The sequence below is a fragment of the Portunus trituberculatus genome, chromosome 31, assembly GCF_017591435.1.
Source record: "Portunus trituberculatus isolate SZX2019 chromosome 31, ASM1759143v1, whole genome shotgun sequence".
NCBI lineage: Eukaryota > Metazoa > Arthropoda > Malacostraca > Decapoda > Portunidae > Portunus > Portunus trituberculatus.
Genome location: NC_059285.1, coordinates 25939723 through 25954152, shown reverse-complemented (window position 1 = coordinate 25954152; position 14430 = coordinate 25939723). Strand labels below are relative to the sequence as shown.

General features: G+C 40.1%; 1 long non-coding RNA gene across 1 annotated transcript; it reads right to left on the bottom strand.

Annotated features, from left to right (window-relative positions):
• Window positions 1-243: 243 nt before the first annotated feature.
• On the bottom strand, window positions 244-10202 carry LOC123511363. The gene is made up of 2 exons (XR_006676775.1): window positions 10071-10202; window positions 244-988 (listed from the first exon to the last, which is right to left on the bottom strand). It is a non-coding gene; the product is annotated as an uncharacterized LOC123511363 (long non-coding RNA).
• Window positions 10203-14430: the final 4228 nt, after the last annotated feature.

The window sequence follows — 14430 nt, the reverse complement described above, 5'->3', positions numbered from 1 at the left end:
CTACTTTATTGATATTTTTTTTTCTTCGCAAATGAGTTCATATGGGTCAAGCAAAGCGTATTTAATCATTACTAAAATTGTTCTTATACAAGATATTAGTTATTTAAAGACTTATGTATGAAGGTTTTTATTTACTTACATTGCGCCACTCGTTTCGCCTGTTTTTAGTCTATGCGATGGTGAAGCCCTCTTGTGTTGGACGAAATAACTACATCAGAGTAAGCAGTTAGCCTTTTCTTCACCTAATTTTGGTGCTTTCCAGTCTTTCTTTTATAGGGTCTTTGGTGTAAACAAACAAGGCCGAGGGTACGGAGGCAGTGTTGCCATATTGGGCGAAAAGTAGCGGATTGGGCTACTTTTGAAGGGTATGTGCTACTTAAATTCATAATCCGCTACTTGCGATTCTTTGGGCTACTCTATGATATGTTTGGGCTGCTTGATGACACTATTAGGCTTTTTTTACTGATGGTCAAAAAAACTTACCTCTCTACTTTCTTTCTATTTCTAAGTTTCTTCTAATCATACAATTTGCACAAAAAAAACTTATCCTAGCATAGGGCGAATTCACTAACATTCATTAAACATTTTCCAACCTTGGTTTGTTTATTTCTTATTCCTAGTCAATTACATTACGGAAAATGACAACCATATTACTCTATGTACTGAATTTCTTTTCTCTACTTAGTTGCTGGTAAATGTAATAATTGGAGTCACTGTCTATAGGGTTCTTTAAAATACTAAATATGGTAAAACAACAATTTTCTTAGTTCATAATGCAAAGCTAGTGGTATATTCACTATCTTATATAATCATATCTCATAATTTCTTCTTTTTCTTTCCTTTTTTTCCCTTTGGTTTCTTTGCCTCATTCTTCTTAGCCGCCTTGCCCTTCAACCCTTGAGCTTCAGCCTCCTCTTCCAAGAGCCGTGCACGCTTTCTCATGAGCGAGGTACGTTGGAACCACACTTTCATCGTTTCTTCCTCTTCCCTGTCAATATAAAAAGACAAAATATCAATGAATGGTGTTCAAAAAGAAGTGGGTACTAGTACTGATGGCATTTATTCACCATTAGCTGATTTTTTCGTGAAAAGTCACCTACGTTTTAAAGGATACCATGGCACCTTATCTATAATTCATTCTCTTGCTGGTCTTTTTTAAAAAGGTTAAATTGAGCTAAGTGTCTCTCTCATATTTCCACCCATAAATTTAAACTGAATACTTGCAATATAGAGTTGTTTGTGTTACAGTGCTACTTGCTGGCCTGTTCTTTTATTCCCTGAAGTCACTCTGCAGTCTTCCCTTGCCCCTTATCTATAATTTATTCTTGTCCTAGTCTTCTAAAGATTGAACTGAGCTAAAGACAGGTTCACACGTGCCAATGTGCGACTGAAATTGTAAGTCAGTAGAATTTTCAATTGAATTTCGGTGCCTCGCGACTAGAGAAACAAGTCGCAAAACAAGAACAACATGTTGGTCTTTTTAGTCGATTTGCGACTTTATTTACATTGTGACATCACGGAGTAAGCTTTGAAAATGTGGTGTCAATATAGAGATGATATTAGAGTTAGTGAGGAAAAAAAATAAATCTGGGACCACAGAAATTAATTATACAGTAAAAAAGCTTGCTCAAATTGTCGTTCAACTACCACTCTCTAAGAACTATTTCCCTTGATGCAAGGTGATGTTGAATGTGAGGATTGAAGACTTGTCAGGATTTAATTTGATCGCAATTGTGCATAGTCTTAAGATTTGTGTGTGGTAGACGGATCCACAGGCATTTTCTTTTCTGTTGACTCTTCCGGTACGCCAAAAGAAGAGCAATCACCGCTTCAGCATCGTCACTGGAGGAATATATCTTGGCAGGTCGCTGCTTATTTACATTCACTTCCCGCCAGGACACCAACAAGTCAATACTTTCTAGTCGCTATGTGTGACATTTTCCGACTAGAAGTGCTCAGTCGATACTTCTAGCGACTCGTAATTTCAGTCACAAATTGGCATATTTGAACCTGCCTATGTGTCTCGTATTTCCACCCTTAAATTTAAACTGAATATTTACAAAATTCTTTGTTGTGATACTGTGCTACTTGTTGACGTGTTCTTTTATTCACTGTCTTTGGTGTAGTGTTTTGTATATAAATTGTGCTTTGTTTTTCCTAATTGTGATAACTATGCCTCCAAAGCAGCCATTAAATTCGAATGTTTGTCCTACCAAGACTAATTGAGTTAAGGCGGGCTCACACGTGTCAATATGCAACTGAAATTGCAAGTCGGTAGAGTTTCTGACTTAGTATCGGTCCCTACCCAATGGAAAAACAAGTCTCAAAACAAGACCAACATGTTGGTCTTGTTCAGTCGATTTGTGACTTTGTTTACGTTGTGAAGTCTGATGTAGAGAAGAAGATTTTGGAGTTGGTGAGGGAAAAGGAACACATCTGGGATCCTAAAAGTGAATTCTACAGCAAAAAAAAAACTTACGCAAATCGATGTTTGATAGAATAGCTGTCACTCTTCAAGAACTATCTAGAGTGTTCTTGGAGATGAGGATTGAATACTTGTGATGATTTAATTTGATCGTCACCAAAGGAAGATATCTTGTTGGGTGGCTGTTTGTTTACATTCACTTCCCTCCAACCAGCTGATACTTCCCAGTTGCTATGTATGAACGTGTTCCGACTGGAAGGGCTTAGTCAATACTTCTAGTGCCTTACAATTTTCTTCTCAAATTGATACATGTGAACCCACCTTTAGAGTAGAACTAATACCTTTAAGGAAGATATAAATTGCTTAGCCACAAAAATGTTAAGCTAACTCCACTCCCTAAGGCATTAGCTAAGCACTGGCTAATTTCATATGGATATGTTGAATGTTTTACTAAAATAAAATTATGTTCAGATTGTGTTATCGAATTGTGTGTAATATAAATACGTTCGTTGCATTTCGTGGCGTAATTTACACTTGAAAACTGAGAAGGATCATGAAACCAGTGGTTCTCAACCTTTTTCACTCCATTCCCCCCTTCATGAATTCTCAACATTCGTGTGGCTCCCCTTCATTTTTCTCCCAAATCCCACCCTGCCAAAAAAGGCAAAAAAAAAAAAAAAAAAAAAAAAAAATAATAAAATAAATAAATAAATAAATAAAAAAAAATAAATAAAATGTTGATGAAGAGAACACCCTTTATTTTTATTACAAAGTTTACAGTCATAATTATCTTATATTGATAGATTTCTGTGATATGCTTAACTTACATCACTAGACTATAAAAGACTAGCAGACGATAGCAAATTTGATTTGGATGGAAAAAGTTCAGTTAACCTCTGCATATTTTATCACACATCAGTGGGAAGGCTGATATTGTTTCTTTTCAGTCAGTTGACGAATCCGAGGTTGTGTCACTGACAATGCACATCTCATGTCGGGGTCCACATCCAATCGGTTCCGGCTCTTATTCTTGATTTGTAGAAGGGTGGAGAAACCAGACTCACATAAATAGGTAGTTGAAAAAGGCAAGAGTAGTCGAAGTGCAATCTCACTGACTTTTGGATATGACTGATGCATCGAACACCACCAGAATACATTCAGAGATTTTTCTTCATAGAGATCTTTGGCAGCAGAATCATGTTTGAGATCAAGGAACTCGTCCTGAACATCACTGGGAATGGTAGTAATATCAAGAGTGCCAGAGAATGGATTCCTTACCAACTTCCCTTCTTCCTCCTCGAATTCTGGGAAGTACATATTAAGTTCACTTTCCAAGGATCTCAGATGCTGAGTGATTTCAGTTTTAAGTAATGGGTCAAGCAGACTATCTTCTTCATTCTCGTCAAGGACAGCTGAAAGGTTTTCAAACATGGCAACATTCCCGGTACCCACTTTCCTTTGCCAATTCTGGAGCTTGGCAAGGAATCCACGAAGACAGTCCATCAGGTGAAACACATTTCTTTCCTTGCCCTGTACCCCCCCAGATGGGAACCGCCTTGTCGTGGTGGGGGGGCTTGCGTGCCCCTGTGACTCTTTAGTTGAGTCTGTCGGTCCAAAGACAACTCCTTCTGCTACCTCTCGCTCTGTCCTCTGTCCTGTTCATTTGGCCAATAGGTTTGCCCTTTTGTCCGATGACTCGGTCGAGTCATCTCTTAGAAGTGACGAGAATATTACTGACTTGACCAAAGTCACCCATGTAGTAGATGTCCATTTGCCACCTGTATCGCCTAAGCCTTTGAAGGGCCTGACCAAACGGCACCGCGGCTCTGCGGAGTCGATAGATTTAGCTCAGCCTAAGCAATCTAAAGTTTCTCCCGGTGCACGTGATCGTGAGTCTTCTAGGGACCGCTCTGTAATGGTAGCTCCAGTGGTTTCTGTCCAGCCTTCTGTGACGCCCTCCGTCTCAGATCGGGCTTCTTGTGATGAGGACGGTCTTAGCATGGAGACGTCCGATGATATTGTCACAGCCGTCCCTCGTGGACCCGCTGTGTCAAAAGTGCAGTCCAGCCTGACCTCGTCCTCCGAGGACCGGTAGGAGTGATGATGGTTCGCATCACTCACCGGTAGGCCGAAAGGCAGCGGTCCAACGACCCGGCACATCTCAACTCCCGGTGTCTTCTCGTCGGTTGATTACTTTTTGTCAGGTGAGTCACGGGCAGCCCTTCAAAAGGCTCGCCCGTCCACTGCACCTAAATAGTCATCTTCAAGCTTCTACAGTGGAACTGTAGAGGCCTTCGCGCCTCGTGGGGGGAACTCCGAGCTTTATTGTCGGAGTTCTCTCCAGCCTGTGTAGCTCTACAAGAGACTATGCTAGGTGATAGTACTTATTCTAGTCCTCCTGGCTATCGTGCCTTTTTTAGCACTCCTTTCCCTGACCAGGGCCACCACGGTGGCACAGCTATTCTAGTCCGTCAGGATATACCTGTTGTCCCTTTACAACTTAACTCTCCCCTTCAGGTGGTTGCTGTTAAGGTTTTTATGGGACGATCCTACACCATTTGCAGTTTATATCTCCTCCTCGGCTTCCTGTCTCCAGGGGTGAGCTTGACGGCCTGGTGCGTCAGCTGACTCCGCCTTTCCTCTTGTTGGGAGATTTTAACGGCCGTCACCCATTGTGGGATGAAGGTGCTAGTAATCCTCGTGGGGTTTTAATCGGTTCTTTTATTGAGGATGAGGGATTGGAGATTTTAAATTCTGGGATGTTACACATTTCCACAGTCCTACTGGGACTTTTACAGCTATCGATCTTTCTCTGTGTACATCTAATTCTTTCCTTGATTTTAATTGGCGGGTCCTACCGGATTTACACGGTAGTGACCACTTTCCGATTTTATTGGAATCTGTGAACTCTGAGCCACAGTCCCGGCCCCCACGCTGGGTTTTAGACAAGGCAGATTGGCCTCGATTCACAGACCTTAGCTCTTTTATCCGTCCGCTGGCTGACTTTTCTACTTGTGCTGAGGCTGTTGATTATTTTACCGATTTTTTAAATTTCAGTAGCGCTTCAAACAATCCCTAGAACGTCAGGTCGCTTTACTAAGCGTCCCGTTCCTTGGTGGAACGCAGCATGCTCTAAAGCTGTGTAAGAGAAACGGGCGGCTTTCTCTCGTCTCTGGCGACATCGTGGGGACCCCCAGTGCCTGGAAGCTTTTCGGCGCTGCTGAGCTCGGGCCCGCCGCATTTTGAAAGAGGTACAAAGAGCTTCTTGGAAAGCTTATGTGTCTTCCATTAATGCCCACACCCCTCTTACAGATGTCTTAAACAAAGTCCGCCGAATTGCTGGAAAGTATTCTGCTCCTCCCCCACCAGTTTTGTTGTCTGCTGGGCGAACGGTGGCAGACCCTAGGACTGTCGCCAACCTCTTCGCGGAGCACTTTGCTAGTGTTTCCCGGAGGCATCCTGCAGCCCCGGGCGCACGTTACCGCCAGAGAATGGAATCTCTTGGCATAAATTTTCTTCCGCTGGAGGAGTCTTATAATGTCCCTTCTCTGCTTCCGAGTTGCGGACTGCTTTGTCCCAGTGTCATGACTCTTCTGGTCCAGACGACATTCCTTATGCCTTTTTGCGTCACATGTCTGACCGTGCTTTTAACTTTTTATTAAATCTTTATAATATGATTTGGCATACCGGTGACTTTCCATCTTCTTGGGCTGTGGCAGTGGTTCTCCCATTTCCGAAGCCTGGGAAAGATAATCTCCAGGCTACGAACTACCGTCCTATATCTTTGACATCCTGTATTTGTAAAGTGTTAGAAAAGATGGTAAATGTAAGACTCATGTGGTACTTGGAGAGGGGAAGTACTTGTCATCGGTACAGTACGGCTTCCGAAAGATGAGGTCTACTACTGATGCTCTTTTATCCCTAGAGTCTTCCATTTGTGAGGCCTTCGCTAATCACCACCATCAAGTAACAGTCTTTTTGACCTGGAGAAGGCCTACGACACGGCTTGGTGTCATGGCATTTTACAGTCTTTGTTTAATTTTGGCCTTCGTGGCCACCTTCCTATTTTTATCCAGCAGTTTTTATCCAGACGTCTTTTACGGGTTCGAGTGGGAGTGTTCTCTCTGAGGCTACTGCTCTAAATGATGGTGTCCCACAGGAAGTATTCTTAGTGTTACATTATTCGCAGTCGCCATAAATGGTGTTATAGATACTCTCCAGATGGCATTCACAGCTCCTTATATGTTGATGATTTATGTATTTCTTTTGCTGCTAGGATGTCACTGATTGAGCGCAAGCTCCAACTGGCGATCAATAGGGTGTCCAGTTGGGCCAACATGAACGGTTTTCGATTCTCCACCTCGAAGACCGTAGCCATGCATTTTTGTCGCAACCGTGGTGTCCATCCAGACCCGGATTTATACCTCGCCAATAGACGCCTCTCATGCATGGAGGCGACTCGATATCTTGGCCTTTTGTTTGACAACCGTCTCACCTGGGTTCCCCATTTCCGTTCTCTTAAGGCGTCTTGTCGGCAGGCATTATCCCTTCTTCGGGGTGCGGACAGGGACACGTTGCTGCTGCTTCACCGTACACTAATCCTTCCAAAGCTGGAATACGGCTGTGAGATCTACTCATCCGCAACGGATGCACGACTACGCACGCTTGACCCCGTGCATCATGCTGGGGTCCGCTTGGCTACGGGTGCATTTCGGACATCTCCAATACCTAGCCTTCTAGTGGATGCTAGTTTCTGGCCGCTCGACCTCCGGCGCCAGTCTTCGATGCTCCGGTGTTGGTTTCGCACCCACCGTCTTCCTGATTCTGTCCCCTGTCTGTCAATATTGCGGGACTCGCGCTCGCAGGCGTATGTCACTCGACCGAGTCTCCTTAAACCTTTTGGCCTTCGAGTTGCAAATCCCATGGCAGAGTTATCTATCGACCCCACTCCTGTGTACTCTTTCCGGCTCCCATGAGTTGGTTATTGGCAACTTCCTGTTATCTCATTATGCCCTCCTGCCATGGATGGCAAGAAGGATTTTCTGCCAGCTCTGTCCCACACACGGTTTTAGAACACTTTTTATCCATTCTGATGATATCCCTGTTTTTACTGATGGTTCCAAATCCGACGCAGGCGTTGGGTTTAGTGTGGTTTTCCCCTCTTTTTATCGGTCTGGCAGCCTTCCTTCAGTGGCATCCGTCTTTACTGCGGAGCTGTCTGCCATAGTCCTAGCTTTACAGATTATTTTTACTCTCCCGGTTTCGTCTTTTACAATTTTTAGTGACTGTCGCAGTGCTCTTACTGCTCTCTCTTCTACTATCTCCTTAACCCTTTGGTTTTATCAGCCCTGAGTGGCTATATCTACTTACCAGAAGAGGATATCGTGTTGGGTTCTGTTGGGTCCCTGGTCACGTTGGTGTTCCAGGGAATGAACACGCAGATCGCCTCGCTAAAGAGGCAGCAAGTCGCGCTCCATCTCCTGCCCCTGTTCCGTTTCAAGATGTATTTCACTCTATTCGTGTGGCGGTTGCAGCATTATGGCAGAGGAGATGGCTAACGGGGATCGCAACCTCGAAAATGGGAGAGATCACTACTTCCACTATCCCTCCCATGTCCGGGATCGCCGTGCACAGACTTTATTGGCGCGACTTCGCATAGGTCACACGTACCTTACACAAAGTACCTGTTGACCAGGGACCCTCAGCCTTACTGTGAAGAATGCCTGGTGCCGCTCACCGTGCGGCACCTGCTGGTGGAGTGCCCTAGTTTGATCGAGTTACGACACCGCTACTTCTACCGGTGTCGCGGTAGAGATAGCGGTGTCTACTATCTCTCAAAGGTACTTGGTCCAGCATGTCTGGCCCCAGGTCATGACGTTTACAGGTACCTGGGAGAAGCTGGGCTCCTCCCCAAAGTGTGAATTTTATTTCTTTTTATTATATGTATTTTTATTGTTTTATTTAACTATTGTAATTTTAGTATTTTTAGTTGCCTTTTATATTATTCTTTTTAATTGTTTTTAATTCTTCGTCAATATTGTCTTAATTGAAATTTTGTAGAGGCGCTATATGACCTCTGTAGTTGTGGCGCCTAAAATTAAAACCATCTATCCATCCATCCTTGCCCTGTAGCTTCAGATTCAACCTATTTAGCTGCTCAAATATATCTGCTAAATATGCAAGACGTGGCTCCCACAAAACCTCATTGAAGTGACTCAACAGATCATCTTTCCCTTGCATTTCCAGAAACAATTTAAGCTCCACCCGAAGTTCAAACACTCGATTCACAACATTGCCCTTGGAAAGCCAGCGCACTTTGGAGTAAAAGAGGATTGCTTCATGCTCCGAATCCATGTCTCTACAAAGGTTCTGGAAAAGCCGAGAGTTCAGAGCTCCAGCTTTTGCAAAGTTGACGCATTTGACCACTGCCTCCAGGATCTTGCAAAGTTCATCAGGGAGGGTTTTCGATGCCAGTGCAAAACGATGGACCATACAATGAACCCCCTTGGCATTCGGAGCTACTTCCTTGACACGCTTCTGGAACCCTGATTTTGATCCCAGCATCGCTGGAGCCCCGTATGTACAGACTCCACAACAATTTTCCCATGGGATCCTGTTAGCTTTGAAAAAAGAAGATAGCTTTTCCATCACATCTTCTTCAGCTGTTATGGTGGTCTCAAGCTGTGTACATAACATATATTCTTCCTTGATATCACACAAGAAAACATACCTAACAAACACGAGTAGCTGTGCACAAGAACTCACATCCGTTGACTCATCCAGTTGTATTGCAAACATACCAGCTGGAGACGATTTGATCTCCTGTTTAACTTTTTCCTTTATGTCATCTGACATTTCATTAATTCTCCGCTTAACTGTGTCGTTTGACAAGGAAATTTGTTGAATTTTCCGTTCACTTGCATCTCCAAGAACACGCTTGACCATTTTTAAAGTACATGGCTTAATTAAGGTTTCACCAATTGTGTGGGGCTTCTTTTGCTTATTTAGAAATGTATAATTTGCAACAGCCCACCATGGCCTTCATAAACTATTGTCATGGCCCCTTGGTTGAGAACCACTGTTAAACTAAACCCTTTCGTGTTTCATGATCATCGAATATCGCGCTAAGTCCTAAATTCTTACTATTCTGAATTTCACAATTAGTGTCGTACAAATACATGTGTGTGTGTGTGTGTGTGTGTGTGTGTGTGTGTGTGTGTGTGTGTGTGTGTACACACATACTGTATATATATATATATATATATATATATATATATATATATATATATATATATATATATATATATATATCAGAACGGTAATATTATTAATATCGATCTTTTAAATCGTGTGTTTTAGTTTTAAATTCATTCCTGCTGCAGTCTTTTTCAAGGAAAAGAAAAAATAAAAGCTCATTCAATACTAAAAGAATACTTTATCTTTTTATCTCTCCTGTAATGAGTGCATGTCTGGTCACATATAATTACAATGCATATATATATATATATATATATATATATATATATATATATATATATATATATATATATATATATATATATATATATATATATATATATATATATATATATATATATATATATATATATATAGATAGATAGATAGATAGATAGATATATCCCACCTGTAAATGGGCTCCAGCTTGCTTAGGGGAACCACAAATTCTTCCGCAGTTAATGGATTCCTATCCTGCTTTGCCAGACGTTGCTCAGTCACCACCTGCAGTACAAAGTTCTAGTTTAGAGGAATATTATTTTCTGTTTTCCCTTTTTTTTATATCGCAATGAAACATTATTATATAAACACAGAAAAGGGGCTATATATATATATATATATATATATATATATATATATATATATATATATATATATATATATATATATATTTTTTTTTTTATTTATTTATTTTGTTTTAAATATAATGATATTTGTATACAATAATTAAATGGGAAGTCTGATGTGGTTGTAAAATAAATCATGTGGAAGAATTTCAAATAAAAGCCATAATGTAACTAGAAATTGTCCCTAAAAATAAAAGGAATTAACTAATAAGAATAATTTCTCTTGATATTAAAGTTCATGCTAGTCCTTTTTACCTAATTTGTTCGACATCGAAGCTTAATATAATCCTACACATATATGAGTGATTTTTGTGTTTTAAAGTTCAAGTGTGGGAGTTAATATTTATAACAAACAAGATATATGCATAATAAATTAGTGCCATAAAATATAAAGAGAGAATTATTAACCTGTTAACATGAAAAAGTCATATTGTTAATAACATATAAAGTACATTGATGGTGTTGTATAAATGAATTTGAATACTAACTTACATACCGTATATTGATGACATACAAGACGCATAGGCATAGAAAAACTTAACAAAATTTAACAGTACATTGATGGTATTGTATAAATCAAGTTGAATACTAAAATACATACTGCATTTTGATGACATACAAGACGCACATACATACAAGACTTACCACATTTCAACTGGGCAAATATAGAAAAAAAATCTTTTAGCATGTGATTTATTAAGCAATATGACTTACTCCATTTCAACATGGAGCATTTAGACATTTTGGAAAGTAGTTAAGCGTGTGGTACAAGGCACTGGTACAGCTGAACAAACAAATAAAAAAACAAGCCATCACAATACGATAAATGTCTTACATGATAGCAGTAATAAAACCGAGGTAGAGTCCTGTTCACGGAGACAAGGTAGGAAATGGAACCTAAACCTAGATGTTTCCATTTTCAACATTTTCTTACATTCTAGATGTTCTTTCTTCACCATATTCCCAAACATTCAGGGTTAGAAAAAAAAAAAAAAAAAACGTCAGGTTAAAAGGAAAAATAACAAGCTATTAAAAAGTATCCAGAGTGAAACAAAAACAAAATGATTGAAGCATTTTGTATTTTACTTATTTTTTTCTATGTAGGAGCGCATTGTCCGAGAGCAACAAAATTACATAAAAAAAAAAAAAAAAAAAAGGCTAAGTGAGGTGCCATTCCCTGAAGTCAAAAACAGTTAGCAAAAATTAAAGGATATGTGTCTTGAAACTCTCTCTTGAAAGTTCTAGTTATACGAAGGAAGCTTAAGGCGGTGTCACACTAACACTTTTTCCGTCTACTTTTTCCGTCGTTTTTTAGAAAATCGACAATATTTTGGCTGCGGCCTGTCACACACAAACGGTGTTTCGTCGTAACTTCCCGCCAACACAGACCGACATATTAATGTAAACAAACATGGAGGCCACGCTGCGGCAAAGATACGCTGCTCTGAACGTAATACTGTGTATTACGAAACTTAGACGAGCTAAACAAGCCAAAAAAGCGTGCATGGATGCGTTCATGGTTAGTGGTAGAACCAATGCACTTAGAAGCAGGTTGAGGAGACGCGGCAAGTCTTGTGGTCTTGGTCTTAGTATGTAAACAAAGACGGAAAATTTGCAGAAGGAAACGATCCCTATCGTCTGACAAATTCATGCGATAAGTTCATGCGGAACGTTGAAAAATAGACGGAAATCGCGTTGATCGATGGAAAAAGTGCTAGTGAGACACCGCCTTTACAGAAGCAGGAAGGGAATTTTACAGTTTATCAGATTAGAAATGTGAACAGAACAGGAGTACGAGAAAGAAGAAAGTCTTGAGCAGCGATGCATTTGGGAAAGGCAAGGCATGCAGTTAGCAAAGTCAAAAGAACAATTAGCATCAAAATATCAAGACATGAACGTTTACAGTGACGAGAGAGAGACTGGAGGCCGTCAGTTAGAGGAGAGAAGTTGTTGATAAAACAAAAACCTTTAGATGCCACTTTGTCTAAAAGACCGGTATGAGTGAAGCTTCCCCATATATGTGAAGCATTTTTCCAGACATTGGCAGATAAGGTCTCTCTGTAGAGAGTTAGTAGTTAGATAGCATGAAAAAAAAAAAAAAAAAAAATTGGTGATGACTCAAAACACTCAACTTCATAAGAGCTGTCTTAACTAAAGTTTAAATGTGAAGTTTCCAGTTTAATTCATATATGTAATAGACAGTCTGTGGACGTTCAGTGTAGATGAGGGCAACAGTTGCGTGTCAGTGAAGAAGGGTTAATTATCTGGAAGAATGTATCAAGTTAATAGACAGGATTTTGGTTTTTGAGTCATTGAACATTAGAAGATCAGAAGTTTTAGGGAGATAAATTTTTCACCAAAATCCCTTAAAAGAGGGTGAAAAGACTTAGTAAGAAGTAGAGCGGCGTGTCTAGGACAACTGGTCACAACTCATCTGGCGGCGGGAAACTGGCCGCAGGACAACTGGCTGCAATCCGACTGGCCGCGGGAAACAGACCGCCATAATAATGGGAAGAAACTGCAAACATAATTTATGTACTGAAGGCAGCTCATTTATGTGTTCAAAGTAGCTCAATTCTATACAAAAGACATCTCATTTCTGCACTAAAAGCAACTCAATTATGCACTCAAGGCAACTCATTCATGCACTCAAGGCAGTTCATTTTTATACTCAAGGCAGCTCATTTCTGTATTCAAGGCAGTTCAGTTTTGTATTCAAGGCAGCTCACTTTTGTACTCAAGGCAGTTAATTTTTGTATTCAATTAAGACAGCTCATTTCTGTACTCAAGGCAGTTCATTTTAGTATTCAAGGCACCTCATTTCTGTAGTCAAGGCAGCTCATTTCTGTACTCAAGGCAGTTTATCTTTGTATTTAAGGCAGCTCATTTCTGTACTCACGGCAACTTATGTATGTACTCAAGGCAGGTAATTTCTGCACCACCGAATAATTGGTTCTCGAATCAATGAAAACTTACTCAATTTCATATTCAGCATTAAAGAAAAAGTAAAACTATGTACTATGAAACAAAATAAGAGAAGCTCAAATTATAGAACTTGAAAGAATCCTCAAGAACTATCAACATTAAAGAAAAAAGTAGAACCATCCTCAATCACAAGATCTTCTAGGTTAGTAGGATTATCAGGATATGCTCTGACCACATTTCTTCGCTCAAGTTTGCGAAAAGATGTCTCTTTCTTTCTCTCCCTCCTTTTTCTATATAAATTCCGAAGTCATTTGAACTTTTCTTGTACATCACCTTTAAATTAAGGTAAAAATCAAGACGTGTTTTCTGTATAAAAGTCTTCCCCCATCCAAAACGTGGCATATGAGCGGGGGAGTGCGACTTTTCTGGTACCTCCACCAGACCTGATGTCTTCCATACGCAGCACTTCGACATACAACAAACAGCCTTCAAAGTACGTACGTCTCACAATTGGTTCCTTCTTTGGTATTTCAATAAATCTTTGAGGATTCTTTCAAGTTCTATAATTTAGGCTTGTTTTGTTTCGTAGTACATAGATTTATTTTTTTGTTTAATGCTGAATTCATTAAGAATTTCATAAATCTTTGAGGATTCTCTCAAGTTTTATAAGCTAAGCTTTTCTTATTTTATTTCTTAGTACATAGTTTTACTTTTGTTTAATGCTGAATTTAAAAGTCAATAATTTTTCATTGGTTCGAGAATCAATGATATTCGGCAGTGAGGGTGTAAGGAGTTGTCTTAGGTGCAGAAATGATCTGCCTTGAATACATAATTGAGTTGCTTTGAATGTAGAAATGAGCTGCCTTGAGTACATAGTTGAGTTGCTTTGAATGCAGAAATGAGCTGCCTTAAGTACGTACATAAAAGAGTTGCTTAAAGCACGTAAATTAACTGCTTTGGGTACATAAAAGAGTTACTTTGAGTACAGAAATTAGTCTGCCAATTTTAGCCGAAAAATGGGCAAAAGGTCGAAGTATGTGTGTCAAAGCTGATTTTTTTTTGCACAGTGACCCAGGAGACCTAGCAGATATCCCACAAAAAAAGTCCCCATGAATCCCATGGGGGGTTTTTGCAAAATTCAAGATGGCGGCCATCGGGGGCCTGAATTAGCTTAATCGGCATATCTCGTGAACTCTTGCACTTAGGATATTATTTTGG